The sequence below is a fragment of the Ammospiza nelsoni genome, chromosome 1 (assembly GCF_027579445.1).
Source record: "Ammospiza nelsoni isolate bAmmNel1 chromosome 1, bAmmNel1.pri, whole genome shotgun sequence".
In the NCBI taxonomy this organism is placed as follows: Eukaryota; Metazoa; Chordata; class Aves; order Passeriformes; family Passerellidae; genus Ammospiza; species Ammospiza nelsoni.
Window position 1 is genome coordinate 145,122,793 of NC_080633.1, and position 22,876 is coordinate 145,145,668.

Consider the following 22,876-nt stretch of genomic DNA (forward strand, 5'->3'; position numbering starts at 1 on the left):
TCTCTTTATGTATTTATGAAACATGAAATAAATTAAAATCATCACTTCTGTGCCATGGGCTGAGGCTCACAAATTGCCTGAATGGTGCCCTCATTTTCAGCAGCATCAGTGAAAGGAAGCAATATGACAGCTCATAAGCTGTTTCCATCCCTTTTTGGTAGTGGCTGGGCAACAAAGAAAGAGCAATTGATGCTCTCATATTAAACATTTTGTTCAGTATTTAAACATCAAGGCCTAAATTTTTAACGTGGTGCAGAAATCTTCAGCTGTGTGCCTCCTGTGAAAAGTAATAGGAGGCATGGAACTAAATCCCACCACACCACATTTAATATTTATCCCTAAAGGGTCCTTCTGCTGCTGAAGAGATTTCAGCACAGAGCGCTTGCTCAGGCTTTTGAACGCATTTCAATATCACCTAGCTGATTATGCAGTTTGCAAAGAGCATATTAACTTTATGCCTTGCAGTGCATATGGAGGGGAGGGGGAAGCAAAATCATTGTGCCAGGCTGCAGGCAACAAAAGACGTTTGTAGGATTTAAAAGATTATCAGAGTTAATCAATCCAGCCTAAATAATTTAATATACTAATCTGACAGGGCTAGATAAAAGATCAAGGAACTAACAGAGCCCATTTATTTACCATCCTCTATTCTTAGATCTTGGCCACAAAACAGGTTTCTATTTATGCTATCTTTAATTTAAGCTCCTCTTTGTGTCCATGCAACCTCTGTCCTCAGGTTTTCATCAAATCTCTGAATAGGCAATGGCACAAACTTGTTCCATGCTAAAATGTTTGAGTAGGTTGCAAAATGGTCCCTGATTCCCTCTCTTACCTGGGGAAAACTGTCTGTTCTGTATTGCTCACAGTGTACTCTCCCCTCTGCACTTCCTGAGCAGTGCAATTCTCTTTAGAGGAGGGAAGGAAGACCTGCAGCCACTGCTGTCCCCCAGACTGCTGGGACAGAGAGAAAGAAGAGGCTGGTGCCCTTCGTGGTGCCTCTGCACCCTGTGCTGCACTGCTGGGAATGCAGCATGGATTGAGGACACAGGAGTGCCCAGGCGAGGGGCAGGATTGCCCAGGGGCACTGGGGTTCAGGGGTCAGGGGAGGCTGTTTCTGCTGTCCCACCATACAGGCTGTGGGTTCTCCCCCTGGTTCCTTTGTCCTACAGGTACATGGTGTGGGAAGGGTTTCTACCATTTCCCATCCTGTGCTTTCCTTCCCCACACTGCTGGGTGAAAAACCCTCATGGTCATGGGATGCTCTCCTGGGCACACCTCAGGTGTAAGCTCACAGTATGGACTTTTTACAATTTAAGACTATTTACAAGTCTGGTCTCAAAACTGCATTTAGCAGAGCAGGCACAGTGCACTGCCTCATATTGGGAAAGATCCCATGGGAAGCTTTGCCCAGCTTTTCTCTCCTTGGAAGCAATCTTGTTTCAAACGATTCTGCTTTTGAGCCCAGACCCAGAAGGAATCAGATGACAAATGCAGACTTGTGAAGGAAGTTTTACAGGGCTACAGCTGATTAATGAGATGAAATAATTAAAACTAAATAAGGACTATTACCTAGTAACTAGCTGAGCTAGGGATTTATCAGTTAAGAAATTCAGGAATTAAAAATTTCCATAATCTGATTCAGATTATCTGCGGATTGTTAAATGATATTTAATGGATACTCTGAGACAGAGTTTATAATTATGATGAATTTTCAGTATAAAAATATAAAAGTAGCAAACATTGAGGCATATGGCAAACTGGGAGAGGGCATTTAGTGGATCTACTTATCACAGAGTATCTAACCAGAATATTTCAGGGTACGGATACTTCATCATTATGCCTATAATATTTTAAGACATAATGACATAATGAATATATGATTTTAAGACATAATGAATATATGATTCCTATGTGACCCTCACAATGAGCAATTTTGAAAGTTTTTCATTAATAAATATACAAGTTTTTTGTCTCGTGGAGGTGTCCAATCCAAAATGCCATAAAGCATTACAATTGTTATGACAGATACTGGGTGATTTTCCCATACAAGAGAGTCTGTTGGGTTTGTCCCTCAGTGCAGGGTCGTTACATGAGGATAAGGTGGGAAGGGGAGGGCTGATCCCACATGGATGTTCCAGAAGGCTTTCTTCCTTCCTCCTGATTTATTTCCATAGGTTGGCTATGCCTGCAAGCCATGTCAGCCTCTTTATCTTGAGGTGGAGCCAAGAGACTTCTAAGACATACCACTAATCTCTCAGTCTGACTCTTATGTATCTGATAAGAATCTGATAAAATAATATTATCATTATCTTCAGTGGCAATGCTTGCAGCAATGAATAAAAAGGAATATGAGCTGCAGTCTGCTGCTGTGGTAGAGACCTGATATGGGATCTGCCAAATGATGAATAAAAAGCAGTGGGAATAAGATTTAACCTCTGCAGCTGCAATTTTTTAATCACTCATAACTGTGTGATTAAACTGTGCTCATAACTGTGTGACATGCTTTATTTCATTTTGCATATGGTGTTCCTTATATGCTCCCCTTAGCAAGTAGCAGTAGGAATAGGACATGGGCCTGTATATCCAACTGTGTTAGAGCTTTGCTGAGTGTTTGTAGGTACATTTGTGATTTGTGAGAGCACCACTTTGCTTTGGGCCAGCACAATGAGCAGCACCCCTGAGAACTCTACAGGAACCTGCATGAAGGCAGAAAAGGATGGACTACTGTGGAGATTGGGCTGGCTGAAGCTGGAATACTGCTATGGAGGATATTGCCCATATTTCATTGTTCTACAGTCACCTCCCTGCAATGACAAAAGGCTGAGGAATAATAATGGAGTGAAAGAAAAAACAAACAACACAAAACTACCTCTGAAAAAAAATCCCATGTGTGAAACTGGAGAGCAAAATCCCCCATTAAGTTCACTTCTGAATTATTTATCTGAATTTTAATTTTTGTGGTTGGATTGAGTCTTTTGACTCAGCCATTTGCACTGAAATTTTCTTGCTGAATGCCCTCAAAAGTGCTCTGAAGAAGTGGTCACGATACATTGCCAATCCTCCTTATCTCCTGTCTTGTTTTGCACAGGAAATAAGTTACTGCATTCTTTCTGGCATGTGGCATTTCACAGGGGTGGGTGGAAAATAAGTCAGAATAAAAGTAAATTAAAAAAGATCTTATATAGTGGTATGTAGCTAAAACCCTATGTTTTACATTAATTAGCACTTGTTACTTTTAGCTAAAATCAACCACATAACCAATCTGTTGAGAATAATATTGTGATTTCCTGTGTAAGTTGAAAAGGTGTGACCTGAGGAAGTTCTCTGAAAGTCACATGATGATTTATTGTTAAAAACTGAAGAAACTGAATAGCACAGCAGAAATTTAGATTTAGATAGATGGTTACTTCAAGCCACCTTTTAATTTATAAGGTGGTGTTCTGTGCAAAGGAGACGTGATTGTTGTGTCAGACAGATAGGCCATCAAACACAAGGGAGGAAGCAGCCCTGACATGATGAAGGCCTGTTGAACAAAAGTAAAACATCAGTCAGAGTTGGCAGCAAAAATTAGGAAAACCTCTACTTGCAATATATTCTCCTAGGGTTGCTGGTTGGAGATGTGGAATATTGTTAGGGAGGCAGTGAAAAATTCAACCCTTAAGGAAATAAGGAAACTGCAAATATAAAAGCTAATTTGGTCAAAGCTCTAGGGAAATTGTGTTTCTTGGGCTCTGTAACTCTCTAATAAAATTAAATGTCCGTTTTAAACCAAATTAATTTATTTTTATTTGTTTTACATGAGTTTTTAACAATAAATCATCATAACTTCTATCTAAAACAATGAAAATTGTACTCCTGCAATCACCTTCTAGAATTGCCAATCCAGTATTAATTTCTTATTTTGTTAAAGGTGTTTACATTGACTGTAACAACTTGTTATTGCCACACAGTGTAAATGCTTTAGGGTACTTGTCTGCCTCGATGTCACTGGAGAAAAATCACAAAAATATTTAGCTGGAAAGACTTCAATACTAGAATAGAAGAAAGTGAACACAGACTGTGCCTGGCAAGCACTACCAAAGGAGCAAACACAGAATGTGATCAAAATTGTGAGGGACATAATGACAGAAGATAAGATGTTGCTGTGATGAGGGGTTGAACTTTGACCAGCTCATGTGAAACACATTTTTATCTCTATGTAGCTGGCAAAGGGGTAAGTTGTTTTCTGACTCCAGCACTTACCCCCTTCCAGTCAATTGCAATGAACATCTGGCAGATTCATGTCTCATGAAAATGCAAAAAATTTTTTCTTGAAATGTTTTATTTCTCATTGTTTCTCAGCTTGTACAAAATTATTTAACTCAGTAGTTATATTTGCATCAGTTTTTATTGCATTTGAGGCATCATTAGCCAAGTTGAGGTAGTGAGTTAAAGGACTTGTTACCAAAATATATTATCCTGAATTTCACTGCATAAAACATGAATTTACATGAAGTTTTCAAGGTGCAAGTCTTCTGGATAGAACTACCATTCCTTCCCAAGAAAATACATGAGTTTACTACCCATGTTTGGTGTGTAAGGAGAGTTTCTCTGATGTTGCATAAGGCATTGCCTTCATAAAATAATGAGGGGGAAACTCACCCTGTTTGTTCTGAAGATGTAGCAAAGTCAATCACAGTTATCTTGATTAGATGGCAAGAAGTATAATTGCTGTTGGAGTGTAACATCCTCACTGATTGCTGACTGTGTAAATGTGGGGGGTTGATAAAACACTCTGGCAGCAAAGTAGTACTTAACTCTCTGCAGCTTTTCTGGAATTTTAAAGAAAATATATGGATGTGATTGGTAAACAAGTTATTCAGTCGCCATGATGCACTTCCAGCACCTTATAGAAGGTAACCAAAACATTAATAAAGGACAGATTTGTGAATCCCACCCTGTGCAGGCTGAGGGAGCAGCCCACACTCATTGATTTGTGGGGATTGGACCCAGGAGCTTTCTTCCCTGCATGGGCCAAAACTGACATTGCAAAAGCTCAAGGGAGCTGTCCAAGGCACAGAGCTGGGGAATTCATATCAGAGGTTGCTCCGGTGAGAAAGGCAACAAACACCTCAGGTCACTTGTGACTTTCAATAAATCATCTGTGATCTTTCTCAAATGAGACTTTTCATACTTTAGCACTCCTAAGGTGATACAGCTGTACCAGGAGTCCTCTGTTCTCAGTAGCACTGATGCTTGGCCTCAGAAGGATGGAAATTAAAGGTGATTAAATTGCATCTGGGGGTTCATATCCTGTTGTTAATGAAGAACTGCCTTCCTTGGTTTTGCAGGCTGAAGTCTCAAGTCTCCCTTTAACACACCTGTACAGATGATTTTCCTTTGTTGAGGGTTTGACAGATGTCACAAACTAAAAATCCTCTCATCCCCTGGCATGACTTGATTAACTTTAGTCTGAGGTTATTTTTAAACCTCATTTTACACCGCTTCTTGTCAGTGGTGACAATTCATTATGATAATGAAGGTTAATAGAGAGGCACTTTTTTCCATCAGCCATGACAGATGAGCTTTAATTTTCTGTCTAGAACCCTTATAAAAATTTTCATTTTCCTTGAATGGCAGACATCATATTAATAACAATTGTAGAAAGGGAGTTTCTGAAGAGAAGTATATTAATATCAGCATCAATATTAGCCAGAAGATTAAACAAAAAATTTAGTCAGTGAAAAGCAAGGCAGGAAGATAATGAATGGCTATGCCTTGAAAAATAAAAATGTAGTAGAATTTTATCAGTACCTTTTATAGAGACCATTAAAGAATAAGAGAAGGTAGAATGAATTTGGAAGATCTTGTGTATGAACACTAATGCCCAGCTCTCTGCAAAGGGTGGAGCTGACCTTCCACCTTGCAGTTGTCCTTGCACAGAAGAGCTGATCTCCTGCCCAGGATTCCAGTTCTGATTTGCGTTTACATTTCCAACAACTTCATTTGGCACCTAGTGCCCCCAAAATCCAAGATGGTACAAGACCGCTTAGATCTGGGTGTTTGTAATACAGAGCCCTATATGGGACCGTGGGATCCCTTTGTAACCAGCAGAGATAAAGGAGGGTGGGATGTGATTGTCCAGCTGGATCACAGCCCAGACCCCACTGACTCACCCCTGCCTACAAAAGCATTTAAACTGGTCAAGGCAATTCTTCACTGTGCTCTCCCCTCCCTCAGCTTTCTGTGCCCACTTACCCCATGATTCTGGGGTTTGGTGTTTTGACAGAGCAGGCCTGCATCATGACATGCAAAGCTGACATAAAGTCCAGAAATCCTCAAGTATAATTAATTTTAACTGGTTGTTTGTGAAATTAAAAACTCTGAGAGTCAATTAGTACCAATGCTGGCATTTGTATTAAATTTATCAATGTTAAACAGCAATCACAATTGCTTTGTATCTTGTTGGGGCCTATTCAAGAGACAGAAAGGCTCCGGCTGGTCTTAATGAGATGGGGAGAAGCCTAAGTTGGGCATTAAATGTGGGATTCTTTGCTGTGTTCTGATGGGAGAATCATATTTTATATGTTTGCCATGGGAAGCCTTCTGTTGAAATAAAATTGGGTCCTCTTCAGAGACAGTCAATCACTGATGTATCTCTCCAGAAAATGTCTGTTGTACCAGTCCTGCAAAACACACACCCTTGGTGGGCTAGTTCAGATCTCATTAGAAAGTATTCTTAAACCTGAGGTGAATAAATGGGAATTTGTGTGTTCTAAAGATATCTAAATAAGTATATGCCAAATATATGCAGAAACCCCTCTCACTATAAAGAGGAGACCTATAGACTGCAGGGCTGGATGAGCTCCCTGTGAATGTCTGCTGAGGGCTGGTCCTGAGCAGATGGCAATGTCTGATACACTTCTAGAAAAACATTATTTTTGCTTATGTTTCCTGTGCAACAACATAAGAATAGAATGTAACAGGTCAAGAGTGTGAGAAGTTCCTATTTAGTAGTTTGGAAGAACCTCCTGGACATAAAATGGACATTTCGATATCCTTGCCTTTTAAATTTGACCAATGGCTCATTCTTCCTGTAAACCTATGTCTCAAGGCAGTGATTTCAATGTTAATTGCATTTTTCCTAATTAAAACAGGTGGCTGAATAACAGGTCTATTACACAGATCATTTCCTGTTCTAAGAGTGGTAGATGTATAATTGTGCTGCTGTTCTTCAAACATCTAACCACAGGTTTTGGATATTTTCCCCCTCTTACAGAATGAGGCAAAGATTTCTGCAGACTCCTATTCCTGTGAGTAAATAGTTTCTCTGCTATCTGAAAATCTAAATCTCTCACAGCCATATCTAAATCTCTCAATGCCTCAATTTTCTTAAGCATAAAGCCAATTAAAAGCATAGAAGAATACCTCCCAAAACTGATTAGTCCTTCTTAGTTGAGCTTTTAAACCCTCCAGGTTGGAGCAGATCTTGAGGCAGAGGCAGCTGCCAGCTCTGTGCAGGTGTTAATGTGCAGCCTTGTGGCCCAGGTGATGCAGCCATAGCTGGAGAGCAACAGCCTGGAATCTGTACTCGCTTTTCATGATGGGCTGAGGTGTCTGGGCCACTGAGGTGTCCTGGTGTCAGAACTCAGTGCATCCCTCTGGGTGTCCAGAGTTGCCGAGGACCCTGCTGGGGAGCTCAGAGACCCTGGCACACAGCCCAGCACACCTGGGGATTTGATTTTGACCTGTGGGGCAAGTTACCAGCTTTGTATGATGACCTGAAAGTCACAGAAGTTTAAATAATATAATAATAAAATTATCACAGGGTGAAAATGTATATTTTAGGATTTTTGGAATGAGGCTTTTGGGGACAAGATGGAGGGATTTGGGGCATGTCTAGCCTTTCTTTTTCTTCTTCTTGTTCTCCATTTTCTGCAGTGATGTTGGCACTTTGGGATTGGTTTAGAATAGAAGTGCACTGTCTAACATAGGTGATAGGTATTGGAAAGTAATTGTAAATATGTTATATGTATTTTTGGTCAGAGTGCCTGTGGCTGCCCTGCTGAGCAGACCTCAGCTGGGCAGAAAGAAAATTTTTATAGGTAAGAATTAATAAACAACTTCAAGACCGAAAACTGAAGAGCTGTGACTCGTTCTTGGGATGTGCTGGCTGAAACAGAGACATCCTGCACATCTTGGGGCTGCAATTAACAACGAAACTCCAAGATCCTGCCGCGACGCAACAGTGAGTGAAGGTCTCTGGAATCATATCCCAGAGGCACCCAAGGCCAGCCAGCACCTTGAGGGATTGCTGAGAGGCTCAGGTCCTCAGGTGTGCCACATTTCTGACATTCACAGGTCACCACCAAAAGGTTCAGGAGTCTGCTAGAGCTGCTCAGCATCACAAAAGGAGTCACTGTGCTGTTTTGCTGAATGCTGTCTCTCAGAGCCATGTGCAGGATCCAGCTGCCTCATCAGGTATTATCAAAAATGCTATATTTTTTTCTCACTTCCCTTGAGCTGAAACATGTCTAAGTGACAAAGAAATACATTCATTTAGGTGAATAACACTCTAACTTGGAAAGCATCAGACAACTGATAGCTCTGAAAATCCAAAGAATAGTGCTCAGAAGATGAAAGGAAAATGACCCTGGAAATCGTTGTCACTTTACCTGCAAATAAAGTGACAGGGATGTTCTTGAATGAAGAAAATACTGTGTTCAGAAAAGCATGGGAGATGTTTTGAAAATCTGATTTTTGACAGAATTACTCTGCAAAGGTTTGTCCCCTGCAGCTCTCCTTAAAGGCAAAACAGCTTTTGATTTAAAAGAGATACTGAGAATTGTGTGTAAATGGATTCCTACCCCAAACATGAATTCAAAATGTTTTTGCAGGCAAGTGGGCTAAAAACCACTGAAATTGCAGCTTTTTTGAAGTTATGGCTAATTAATAGTGCTGAATAAAATGTAGAAACAGAAATATATCTGTGGGAATGTTATGGACAGAGGTGACAGGGTTTGGATCAGGAGGATGGCCCAGATGCTTTTTTCCTTTCTATCCTGCTTTCTAGGACTCTTCCACTTTTCAACAATCTACAACTGTAACTTTTGGCCACCATAACCTGGGCAAAGCAAAGTAATTTAGCTGAGCAGTGTCAGAATCTGCATTCTGAACATCAGTATACACAGGACAGTGCAGTCAACACAATGAGAATTCAAAGAAAGAAAATTGAGACATTGAGATGTGGCATTCACACTCTCTGAAAAAAATTCCTTTGCCCAGGATTTTTCTCCTGGGAAGCTGAGAAACTTCAGAGAAAAGGAAAACAGTTCTTATCTCATTTGCTTCTCCTCTGTTTTGCTGGCGTGGAATGTCTTTGGAGATATTTTACCCAAAGGTGATTGCTTGATTAGATTCTGGTGAGTTATTTTCACTCATTGGTCAACCAGTGCCAAGCTGTATCAAGACTCTGGAAAGAGTCACAAGTTTTCATTATTATCTTTTTAGCATTCAGTAAGTATCCTTTCTGTATTCTTTAGTATAGTATAGTATTCTTTAATATAATGTAGTATTATAAAGTAATAAATTAGCCTTCTGAGAACATGGAGTCAGATGCATCATTCCTGCTTTTGTCAGGAATAATGCACATACAATATTGAGACATTTAGGAAAATGGAGGAATTATATATTTATATATATATAGATATATAAAAAAGATATTGATATAGATAGATAGAAGAGGAAAATATTAGATGCCAAATTGATAAAGCTAAATAAGCTGCTGCAAGCAGGGCTGGGCGGAGCTCCAGAGCAGAGGGAAAGTGGCTGAGCTGTGGCATTTCTGACATGACAGTTCAGTGCTGTGCAGGTCTCCCAAACAGGGTGAGCAGCAGAGAGAGTGGGAGGGGGGCCCTGAACCTTTCCTGAACAGCAGCTGGTGCCAAGAGGGCCAACACAATCCTGGCTGTTATCAGTAAAGAGTGACCAGCAGGACTGCACCTGGCACTGGTGCGGCCACACCTGGAATTCTGTGTCCAGTTTTGGGTATCTCATGAAAATAAAGACATTGAGGTTCTGGAGCATGTCCAGAGAAGGGAAATGGAGCTGGTGAAGGGTCTGGAGCACAGCCTGAGGAGCAGCTGAGGGAGCTGGGGGTGCTCAGCCTGGAGAAAAAGGAACACAGGAGAGATGTAATAACTCTCTATGACTCTCTGAAAGGAGGTTGTAGTCAGGTTGGGGCTGGTCTCTCAGAAAAAATAATGTGCCAAATTCACAAGGTGTGAATAAACAGTGTTGTCACTACAGTTTGGGAATCAGAAATTGGTGCAGTCCAGAATGTGTTGCCCATTACTGAAAATCAATAGGTGAGATACTAATTGACATCACTTCCTACTCATTATTTATGTTGGTTTTTTTTGGGTGTTAAACATTGTAGTGGGTCCAGTGAGTGGAAAACTGTGATTTGACATTGTGTTTGCTCATTTTGCCACATTCTGTATGAGGACATAAAAAAATGACTGCAGAAAATTAGGACCTGAAGGTGTTGGTTTGCTTTTAATACTCTGAGCACAAGATTGGTTCAGCTGTTCCTTAAATTGAGCACAAGGAAAATGATACCTTAAGAGCTAGAATTTCTGCAGGTGGTAATTAATGTAGCATCAGTCAATGCAACAGAGCTACACCCATTTGCACCAATCAGTGATTTACAGAAATTTGCATTGGCTTGGAGCAGTGTCTTGATTTCCATTTCACACCTTCCCCACATCTCAAAGCAAGATATATTTTTGCTCTTCATGTTTGGACTGTTTGTTAATGAGATATGTGACAGGCAGTGCATGAGTTTACAAGTGTCAGTGATTTAAACAAAACAGTAGTTACTGTAGCAAATTACTGATGATAACACTTGCCTGGCTCCATCATGAGGTAGTGCTGTCTCCAGCTGTGTGTGCTGCTAAGAGGGGATAAAAAAAGCTTGGGGTTCACATGGGTGGAGAGCATTAGTGAATTGCCAGACTATTTTGCACACTGGATAGCACTCATCAGCATAGAAAGGCATTCACAGTTATGTCAGGCATTACATGAACAAATAGAGCATTTTTGGCCTGAGAAAATGCAAACATTATGCAGTTTGGTCAAGTGGGCAGAGTAAGGGTGTCCAATTCAAAGAATGGAATATGCTTGTTTGCTGTGACCTTGAATAAATCGATTTGCCTCTTAGTTTTTCAGTTATCTCATCTGTAGAATTGTGGCTGTGTTGCTGATCTCCACTGAAAAATATTTTGGATACTTTGCTAGAAAAACCTCCCAGTGATGCCTACTTCATTATCTCTAGCAGAGTCCAGTGAGAGCACTTTAAATTTTAGTGCCAAGCTCACAGTAGATGAATCCCTTCCATTACAGTGATTCACCCTCTTGAACTGAGGCTCTGGCTCATGACACCACTTTTGACAAGATATCTTCTATTGCTTCCTGAAAAATGAATGGGGATGTAGCTGTTCTGCGCTGTTCCTACACCATGAATTAATTGCTTGCTGACGAACTTTCCCACTCCAATACCAGATGTCCTCTTCTATGATTTGTGGTCTCCCCGTTTAAACACTTTTAAAGTAATTCACCAAATTTACACAAAGAATTTCCTTTATTTTTCCAAATGATCACAGAACCTTTAACACAGAACATTTTTAGTTGTTCTGGATTTGGGAAGTCACATACACCAAAAACTGAGATTCAGCACAGTCCAACAGAAGACCTACTTGTCTGAAAATAGGAAGGTACCAATGGGAATCTCTGAAAACATCTCCTTAGGTGAAATTGCTGTGTTTCAGAGGAGTAGGATTTTGCATAAAATCTAATGTTTGGTCTTACTTTAGAAGCAGCTGTGAAGTACTGCAAAGAATGCACTGGTTTAATGAATTAATTGTTTTTGGGGGAGGGGGAAGTGGCATAATTTCTCAAATCCATTTCTTTTAGGGCTGACATTTAGTTCCCTAAGCACCCTCAAACAACTAACTTATATATGCCAGCATCACACAAAGCGGCATCTGAAGAGGGTTTGTGATGGATTTATGGGGGTATGCTCCTTCATCTACTTTGGTTAATGGTGACTCCAAAGGTTTTTGCATGCCTAAGGAAAGAGAGACTTGGAGCATCTTCTTGAAAACTCATGGGAAGAGTTTGTGGTGGTACAGACTGCCAGAGTTTGCAAAAGTCAGCCACTTCTTAAGGATATGAATGTCTGCCTGCTGATTATGGAATTCAGGCTTTACCATCCAAAAGAGATAATTTTTAACTGGAGAGAAAAAAATAGGCAGAAATAATCTCAAGGTAACAAATTTAAAGTGTCTGAGCTGATGCTGTTTTCAGTGCCTTAGTGAGAACCACGTTTGTTTGTATTGCAGCACCTACAGAGCCCTGCAGCCCCCCAGGCTTTTACAGCACTGGGATGGCAGAAAGACCTCCAGGCCTCTCAGGTTTATGTCACACATTCTGTGGATATTTTCTTTGACAGTGGAGCAAGCTGGAGGCAGCCTTGGCTGCAGCTCATCGAGAGATGATTACATTATCTGCTCTGGGCCACCCTGTATTGGATAATAACATTTGGCTACTCATAAATAAACATCATGTGGAACCATTAGTCAGAAATTAAAGATGTTAATAAAGGTTCTGAAATTAGTCAGAAATTAAAGATGTTCAGAGGTTCTGTGAACTTGCCAGGGCTATAAAATACTCAGGTAAATTGTTATGATTTACCACCATTAAGTTACATTCTATGCTCATGATGCCACAGGACATCCTTAAATTGCCATCGAGTTTTGCCATTCCTATGGGCTTGAGCAATCCTTACATCATCAAACAAATGATTATTTGGGTTTTTTAACAGTATTTTTTCTCTTCCTTGTTTTGTATAAAAAGACTGCATGGAGAAGTGTACTTTTTATTGTCATAGTCATAAATAAAAGTATTTATCTGATAATAAACAAGGGCTTGCATAATCTTCATTGTTCATCATCTCAAGCAGTTCCACAAACATATAAACCCCAAAATCACCTTTCTTCAGCCTCATTTTAGAGATAAAACTGTATTACCCTGAAGAATAGATCTCTTCTAGGAAATTCTTGGATAACAATGTACTTGCAAAATCATCTGTAACATGAGATGAATGTGGCGTGCAAGTGACCCTGAGAACCTCAGAACTGAGGTCAAAAGTCCAGGTTTCTTATAGATCCTTGTAGATACTGGAAGGGAGATATCAGCTTTTCCTGGAGTCTTCTCTTCTCCAGGCTGAACAATTCCTCTTATAGGAGAGGTGCTCCAGCCCTGTGATGGATCTCATGGGTGTCCTCTGGGCTTGTTCCCACAGGTCCATGTCCCTCCTGTGCTGGGGACCCCAGAGCTGGATGCACTCAAGGTGGGTCTCACCAGAGCAGGGTGGAGGGGCAGAATCACCTCACACGACCAGCTATCCATGTTTATTTTGATGCAATCCAGGACACATTTGGCTTTCTTGGCTGCAGGTGCACATTGCTGAATCACAATAAGCTTTCTGTCCACAAAGTGAATTTCTCTCCTGTGCTAATCTTGACCCATTCCCCATCCAGCCTGTACCTGTCCTTAAATGTATATTTACATAATACCTGTGCATACAATACATATATATATATATATGTATTGTATGTATGTATATATGTCTATTTTGCCCCAGTTCATTAAGGGAAATACTGTTCCAAGCTGATTTCACCTGTCCTGGCTGATGCTGTGTTACCACACAGATATTTGACATTGAGCTGCTGCACCATACAGAGACTAGCACCAACAGAGAACCTCCTCCTGTGAAGAAACTGCATGAAATAAAGAAGGCTCCTTTCACAGAGATCTGTCTCCAGTCAAGGTGAATTTAGGTCAGGATGTATTTTGGTGAATGAAAGCTTTTATTTTTGCTGTGAATGGGCGTGTTTCTGCTGTTCTCCCTCAAGAGGGCAGCAAAGGAAAATGGTTGCTAAAAGCCAAGACAAAAACATTCAAGGACGTTTAAGCATTTAAGTTTCCAACTGTGTTTAACAAGATTCTGAAAATACCATTGTGTGGGAACGAGGAGAGCTTGTGGAAGCCACCTGGTGAGAGAAAGGTTTTTATTTTTTTTTCAAAAGCTCTCCAAGCTTCTCAATCTATTGATAGCTTAATGAAGTTATTTGCTATTACCTTCAAATCTGCTCCCCGATCATGTGATAACAACACAGCAGCTGAGCAATGTCTCCTGGGCTTCAGCATCCTCATCTCTGGTGTTAATTGCTCTATTAACTCAGAATTTAAGTGCTTTATCTCAAATCCCTCCTTCCCTTTTTAAACACTCTTCGCCTGCGGAAACGCTGACACGAATGGAAAGAGCTGCACTTGAAGGATGACCTGGTGGCAACAAAACTATCTCACTATGGGGTATTTTACCCCAAAATCCAGCATAAATAATACAAGAATTCTGATTGGATGTGTGGGGGTGGGTGGAGTGGAGGTTTGGGGGGTGATGTGGGGCAGCTTTACCCCACAGAGCTGTCAAGCAGGAGCCAGGGTGTTAGAGCTGGGGGAGTGTCTGTGAGCCACAGTGGCTGTGCTGAATGCAAATAGAGGTTTAATCAGAGTGGTTCTGTGCAGTTAGCTGCATTTTCATTCATGTGCTCTGTAGTCCTTGCAGGCAGCCAGGGCACCAGCATGTTAATTACCTATAAAATATACCAGAGAATTTTGCCTATTTAAAATGTTTCAGCTTCTAAATAAATGACAAGCAGAAAGTAGAGGGGGGGAGGGGAAAGAAAAATCAACAAAAATTAGCATAGGAAAGTGAAGGCATCTTTCCAAGGGGTGTATTAGAACTTGGATTTGGACCCAAATCTCAGTTGTTTTGTAGCCTCAGGATAGTGGTGTTTTCTGCTACCACTGCTGCCATGTTGTACCTCACAGAAAGTGTGCTCTGGGTGATACTGGAGCACAAGTGAGAGGGACAGGGACAAGGAACAGGTTTGTTCATTCCAAGCAGGATCTCCCTCCATGCTGGTGTCTTCCAGTGCATGCAGTAGAATGAGAGGTGAATTGCAGCAAGCCACAAGTGCAGCCAAAACTGTGGCAGTCTACCTGAGGCTGAGGATGCAGAGAAACCACCCCTTTTAAAACAATGTCCCAGGGCTGCTGGGGCTGGGTGCAAGACCTTCTCACCCCTCACCATGTGCCTGATTGCCTGAAAACAAACCCTGAGCATATTCACCAAGGGAAGCACCAAGATGCCCCAGCCTGCTGCTCAGATGAGGAAAGGGACTGTCCCCACTGCCATCTGAGGTGGATGTGGCCATAGAGCTGCTGAAATAACAGAGACAAACCTGGCTGCCTGGAACATTGCTCCTAAAAAAGGTTTTTATCTCTGTGTGCCTCTGTCCCCACCTTGTATTGTTTACTGCAAACTGACCTATTCCTTTTCTCCTAGTGGAGATGTCATCTTCAGATTCAAACTAAAAGTGATATCTGAACTCTGTACCTTGTCTGCTGCTGCTCATGGACTGAGACAGCCCAGCATTCACTGCAGAGCATCCCACTTTGTGCAGTGCATCCCACTTTGTGCAGTGCATCCCACTTTGTGCAGCTCTGTGGAGCAGCAGGCTGGATCTTGTCTGGGACCTGCCTGCAGCTGTGCAGGCTTCCTCAGCACATCTGGCTGACACCAGGGCACCATATCTCTGTGGTCTTTGGGTTTTGCTTCTGCTGTGGCTTTTCACGGTGAGGGGCATGGTCCATCCCTTCAGGGCTGCAAGAATCAACCCTAGATCTGCTCCAGGGCAGGAAAGGCTCTGTCCCAGCCCTGGTTAAGACCAAGGATGAAACCCACGTGGGATACAACTATGAACACAGTGTAACACTTTAAAGCAAGGGAAAATGAAATCTTTTCTGCGTTAGACTGAGCATCTAAAATTGTAAGTACCATTTATCTCTCCAGAGCTCTAGCAGATGGATGAACTGGGAGTGTTTTTTTAAGCCAATGCACATCTCTCCAAGTAAAATGCCACTCTCCATTATTCTGAGTTGGAAGAATAATGAAAGAATCAATCAAATCCTCTAACACTGACAGAAAACAGACAAAAATCCATGAGTCCCTTTGAGGCTCTAAGAGGATTAAACTCCTCAGGCAGGAACTCTTCTATAAGAGTTTGTTTATGGTAAGAAAAAAATTTGATAGATGTTTATTATGGTCAGTTCAAAACAGCAGCCTGAAAAACCTTGTATGTTACCTGAAGTGAAACAACCCCATTCTTTAGATCTGTGTTAGGATCAACAACCTGAAATGCAATTCTGACTCTGATAAAACAAGCCAAAAATCATCAGACAAATCCCTTTGGTGCTTAGAGCTCTTCACTTCCTTCCATACTCAACCCATTTGTCTCTTTGGTAGGAGTCTCCTCAAGGCTGGCATTACAGACACACTTGCAGAAGCAGCTAATAAGAGATTAATGCACCTGAGACCACTCAGGGAGCCTTGAGTAGTCCCACTGTGCTGGATCTGTGTGCAGTGATGGAGCTGAGGAGAACCAGGGAAGATCCCCTTCCATCAGCAAAGTCTTCTGGGGTGTCAGCACCACACATGAATCTGGATCAATGCAAAAGCACTGCTGAATTCTCCCCTTCATCCCCAGCATAACTGCTCTGGACCAGCACCTGATAACATTTCCAGGAGCACTGAAGAGATAACTAACTCATTTTGCACAGTATGGAGTGGGGTTCCAAGTTTGGCTGGAGAGGATTACAAATCAAGGAGCATCTGGTGTAATATAAAAGTTAGTGTAGCATGAATGAGTCATTTCTTCTTTTTTGCTCAGGTGAGGAAATGTTTTGGAGAATATAAGGCACAGTGTAGAGTTTTCAGGATTTTCAGGGCTGGGTCTCAGGTTGTGTTCTCCCGATCAGAGAACACAAAAGTCCCAGAATTTTGTGGGTTGCAATATATTGTTAAAGTTGTTTTAAACATTGTGGGGAGCAATGGTTTGTCCGTGCAGCTGGAACATGGTGGTGTTACCATGCAGCATCTGTGTGACATTGACAGGGATATGCACACTGGAAACCTGCAATGCTGTAAAGCCCAGGGCTTATGGACATCCATCAGGGAGATGTCCTGGGTGTTATTCTCAGTGTTGATTCAATTTAGCTATTCCTAGCACATCTGGCTGCTGTACAGGACAAAAAGATACTAAAAAAAAAAATTTGGTCTGGTTTGAAGGAAAACACAGGAAATGCTGAGGACTGCCAGGAGAAATCAGGTTAGAAAAGTCCACCAATTTTCTGCCACCCTGCTTCTCATTTCAATTGCTTTCCCATTCACAGCATTGAGTCACAGATTGATTTTGGTTGGAAGGGACCCTTAAAGATCATCTCATCCAGCCTCACTGCCAAACCTCAAGGTTAGTTTGGGTCTTACAGCTGGCCTGAATATCTCAGATGTTATGTGTCCTTCTGGGAAACTGATGTGATCTTTGAGTAAGGTCAGATGATTTCCATGCACTTTCATTTGCATTCAAAATTTTTTGCCCTGCTATAAATACAATGGCATTATATTTTTGGACATATCTGCATTCCTTGTTCAAGGCAGAGGGTATTGAGCATGAGCAGAGCATCTGATGGCTGTTTATTAGAGGCCCACATGAGCTCCTTTTAAAAATGATGCACTGTAGAGGAATGAAAACAGCAGATCCTTTTGCACATTAGCGTTCTGTGCTGGTAAAAGACTGAGAACTATTTAAGGGTGTCACAGCAAAGCAAGAAAGAGAGAAAGTTGTTCATAGCTACCTAAACAATGATTATACAGTAAATGGATCCCTCAGAAAATACTGGAATGATTTCTAATGCTTGTGGTTTTCCTCTGCATGCAGCGTGACAGATTTGCAGATGAATTAGACTGCAACAGTCAGCAGATGTGATTGTTTTCCAGAGCCATTTTCTAATACAACCATACTGAATTCCTCTGATTTTTTCAAGCACCCTACCTCCAAAAGAAGCTTATTTTGTTTCTTTTTTTCTCCACCACCCACAACATATTACAGATTTTGGTGTTTATTACCTTATAAATGAAGTGAGATATAAAAGCACATTGATTTCATGACAGCTTGTTTCAGATAAGCAGTACTGAGCCTGTGCTTGCCCATGGGTATGTTCTGTATGCAGTTTTGCATCCTGTTTCTGTATTTCTGACTCTTTATAAACTCCATCATTTTCGTCATAGAATTATAGAATATGCCGAGTTTGAAGGGACCCATCAGGATCATCAAGTCCTGGCCCTGCACAGGACACCCCAGGAGCCACCCCATGTGCCTGAGGCTTTGTCCAAACCCTTTTTGAGCTCTGTCAGGTTTGGTGCTGTGATCCCTGCCCTGGGAAGCTGTTCCAGTGCCCAACCACCTTCTGGGTGAAGAAGCTTTTCCCAACATCCATCCTAAACCTCCCCTGGCACAGTTTAGGCCATTCCCTTGGATCCTGTAACTGGTCACCAGAGATAAGAGATCACTGTCTGCTCCTCCTTTTCTCCCCATGAGGAAGCTGTAACTGCAGTGAGGTCTCCCTTCAGCTCCCCTCTGTCTCCTCTCCTCCAGGCTGAACACTCCAAGTGACCTCAGCTGCTCCTCATGGTGCCACCTATTTTCCAAAAAAAACCAGAAAAGAAGAATTTGCACCTAACTCTAACAAGGGTTCAGGTAATGCCAAGTGTGGGAAGATTGATATGCTAAAATAATTTCATATAAGTGTGCATATGAGTGTTTCAGCACCAAACTTGATATGATGCAGCCAAGTGCTATAGCATAGCATACCATATATAAAAATAACATATCAGAGAGTATCTGTTATGAGCTGCTCTGGAAACAGAGCTCAGAGTCCCCATTATGCTTTGGCAACCCCAGCAATGAGCATCCTGCTTGGGGGCTACAGACCAGCAGAGTACAAGACTCAACATGAAGAATGCCAGGATGAGTCCCTGGAGTGGCCTCTCAATACTGGCAGAATGAGGATCATCAGGGAAAGTCAACAGCAAAGATCAGATTAGAAGGAGAATTCACAGGGGTGTCTGAGACTCCAGCAGCCACTTTATGCTGTTTGTCTTGGAAAGAAAAGTCTCAGTTGAGCTGCTTGGTGCTCCAATGAAACTTTGGGCTCATTCATTCCCCCACTTCACATGTCTGTGTCTGAGATTTGCATCAGGAGAATTGAGACCTGAAGTGATTAAGGAGCCTTCAGACACAGCTGGAAGGAGATAAGTTTCCATGAATGCTTGAAGAAATGCAATATATGTACTCCTCAGGAGAGGATTAGCTGTCCCCAGGCTGGGAGAGAAATTTCAGGACTTGGTAGACTGACAGGGTCATAGATTAAAATCAAGTGAGGTCAGAAATTATTGCTAATTTTTGGTTGAGTCATAAAACTAATTTGTTTAGATTATCCAGTCCTAGATGTTTTCAGTGTAAGACAATAAAAACAGGGGTGTAATAACAAGCAGAAGGACTGTGCCCACAGGCAATGCCCACAGCTCTGAATAATGATTCCTGCCTTTCCTTGTGGTGGCATTGTGAAAAGGGTACATACAGCAGCACCTTTTGTCTGCATTTATCCTGAGCCTGGTTTCTTGCTGCTATGGGAATCAAAATTAGTAACTCGGTCAGCTGTGTCTGCTTCTTCTTTTCCATCTCTCTGGGCCAATAATTTCATCCTGCCTGCAGGTGAAAGAAAGGAATTGCTGTGTCATTTATACTTCTTTCGTGTTTTAAGTGTTTCTGCAAAAGGAATAAAATGTGAGCTTCTGCAGCAGAAATACAATCTAATGTTTTCTAGGTAAACTAATCTAAAAAAAGAGGCTTATGGTTTCTCTGCAAGCTATCATGCCTTGAATTTTTTCACTTATCCAAGACAGAGGAGGTAGGAAAAGTTGTAAATAAAGATGTTTCTGAAGAAAGAACTTTTTACATAACCATAGAAGGGCACAATGGACACAATTCACTCCAGCATGCTGCAGCTTAAATTTCAAGCTTTTTAGAAAGTAAGGTCATTATATTCCAGAACATTTATGTGGATGCAGCAAAACCACGACTGACAAACCTTTGAGTTGTGCTTGCTGGCATTTGCCATGAGTCATAATGATCTCAGGACACCTATGACAGGCATCCAGCAAAGTGCTTTCCTGTGGTCTTGAAGAAGCTGCTTCTCTGCATGAAAAACACCATTTAAGATGGTGTAAGATATATTAGGAAAAGACTGAACATCAGAACCTGTGGGATAAACTACATAAAGACAACCAATAGAAAGGATTCATGGTTAGTGACATTTCAGATGCAATTATTTGCCTACATAATTTAAAAAAATACTACATTTTTAGCAGCATATAAGGGGCATGATGGCACTAAACTGTTCTCCCTCCACTTAGATGCAATTGAAAATGTCTTCCCAAAATTAAACCTTGTGAAATTCTCATTTCATGCCCCTGAGCAGGATGTTAAGTTTTTAAGAACCTGCCCTGCCCTGCCACTATAAATAATAGCTGTGAAATAGCTGTGTAGGCTCACAGCACTGTTCAAAGGCACTGGAACCTGTGTCCCCTTCTCCTGAGACCCCACAAGAGAACAGTGTAACTGGGCTGTGCTCTCAGTGAGGCTCCACCAATAACTCAGAGCAGCAGAGACTTTTCTGCCCTGCCACTGTGACTTTCCAGTACAAATCTCTCCCCTCTGTCACTCGGTGGGAACTGCTAATCCAAGTGAAATATTGGGAGTTATTCTCATCTTGGTGTCAGAATTAGGTGACTGCATTTTGTGTAGTGGAAGTGAAAAACTCTTCTTCTCAGCCTTTGTGAAAAGTTTGAGAAATACATCATGCATTGCAGGGTGTAAGTGGGTAATTGGGTTATTTGTAAGGTATTTTATGAGCATTTAATGTGCCTCTTTCTCTTCCCTCCAGACAAGTTCAGAGGTAGAATTTCCTTTCATTCTTTTCTACTGCATCCTATGTTATCTGTTCCCAAGAGGCTTTTCTGGATGTAGAATAAAAATGTACAGAAGCCTTGTCAGGCTGAGTACCTTACATATGTAATATCATATATTTATACAAAAATGACAGGGACACCACATTATAATAAACTACTCTTGTAGAGAACCCTTCATTTATTGAAGTCAAGGCCACATTTCTCATTAAAAGGGAAAGTTTGAACACCCTCAGTTGGACAAGGTCACACAACACCAAAAACACTTCCTGACATCTCACTGAACCCTGTGTGAAGAAACTCTTGTTAAGAAACAAATGCTCTTCCCCAAGTGGGTCTTACAGCCTTGCTTAGAGCAACTGCAATGGGGAGTGATTGCTCTGAGCACTGGGGTGAGGAAGGAAACACAGCAGAGGGAGCAGTAAGGGGCTGGGAATGGTGAAATGCAATTGTGAGAATAATTCAGTTTCTTTCTTGATGCTTGACTACAGAGTTTTTTGGTAAAACCAATGAAGCAGTTGTATAAGGGATTGGGAAGCTAAACAGCTTAGTGAGTGTCTGCCAGTGAGCTGAGCCACTGGTTTGCAACGCCTCCAGTGCATTCACAAAGGGAGACATATAACAAATTATGGTTTTTCCAGCCTCTGAATCAATGCATGAAATTGAAAAGATTTTCCTTCCTCATCTTCAGTCAGTTCTTCATCTTCAGTACCAGCAAGAGCTGTGAAACATTCTCAGGACTGAAGATTTTATCTCTTTTGGTTGTTAATCTCAGTGGTGAAGAGATAATGCCAAATTCATGGATATAGAAAACAGAAAGCTCGAAATATCCAGCCTGTCTGTTGGAATTTCACAGATTGTAAAAAACATATTGTTTCCCATCAATGGACTCAGGCACTTGTATTTGAATAAAGCATAATTTCCACAAAGGTCTCCATAATCTCATTTTGAGCTCTTCAGGAGATAACAGATCATTGTTTTTCATTGTGTCCTGTTCCAGTGGTTAGGCATATTTGCTGTCAGATGTATGTGCTTTATCTCCAATTTGATCTTGTGTATCATCCCATCATAATTTTTGTTCTGCTTTTCTTCACTAAATTAAAGAAGTCTCCAGTAACTACTATTTTTGGCCCATGAATGCATTCATACATTGGAATTAAATCAATTAACTCCAGTGAAGCCTTCATTTACATAAGCTACACAACTTGACTTAGGTTTGGCACTGACCTACGACAGAATTTTTATGAACACATTTTTGACAGTCTTAGGCGTCACGAGATCACAGAATTATAGGATCATTTAGGTTGCAAAAGACCTCTAAGATTAACAAGTGGTTGATTCCAACCATTTACCCACCATTGCCAACTCCACCATTAAATAATACCCTGAGATCCACACCTACATCTCTTTTAAATACCCCTAGGAAAGGTCATTCCACCACTTCCCTGGACAGCTTATTCTAATGCCTGGCTATGCTTTAGGAGAACAATTAATTTTTTCCCCAATATCTAATCTTAACCTCTCCTGGAGCAAGTTGAGATCATTTCCTCATCTTGTCTCTTGTTGCCTGGGAGAAGAGGCTGACCGCCACCTGGCAACCCCTCCTGTCAGGGAGTTGTAGAGAGTGACAAGGTCTGAACCTGATTTTCTCTGGGCTGAGCAGCTCCTTCAGCTGCTCCTCATCAGATTTGTGCTCCAGACTTTCCACCATCTCCATTGTCCTCCCCTGGACACTGTCCAAGACCTCAAAGTTCTTCTTTTCATGAAGGAACGAGGGCTGGACCAAGTGTTTGAAGTGCAGGCTCACTCATGCTGAGTACAGGGGGAATGGGCACAGCTCTTCTCCTGTTAGAGTAGAAAAGGCTGTTAAAAAAAAGGGCTGAAAGTGTGTGACATCTGAAATGG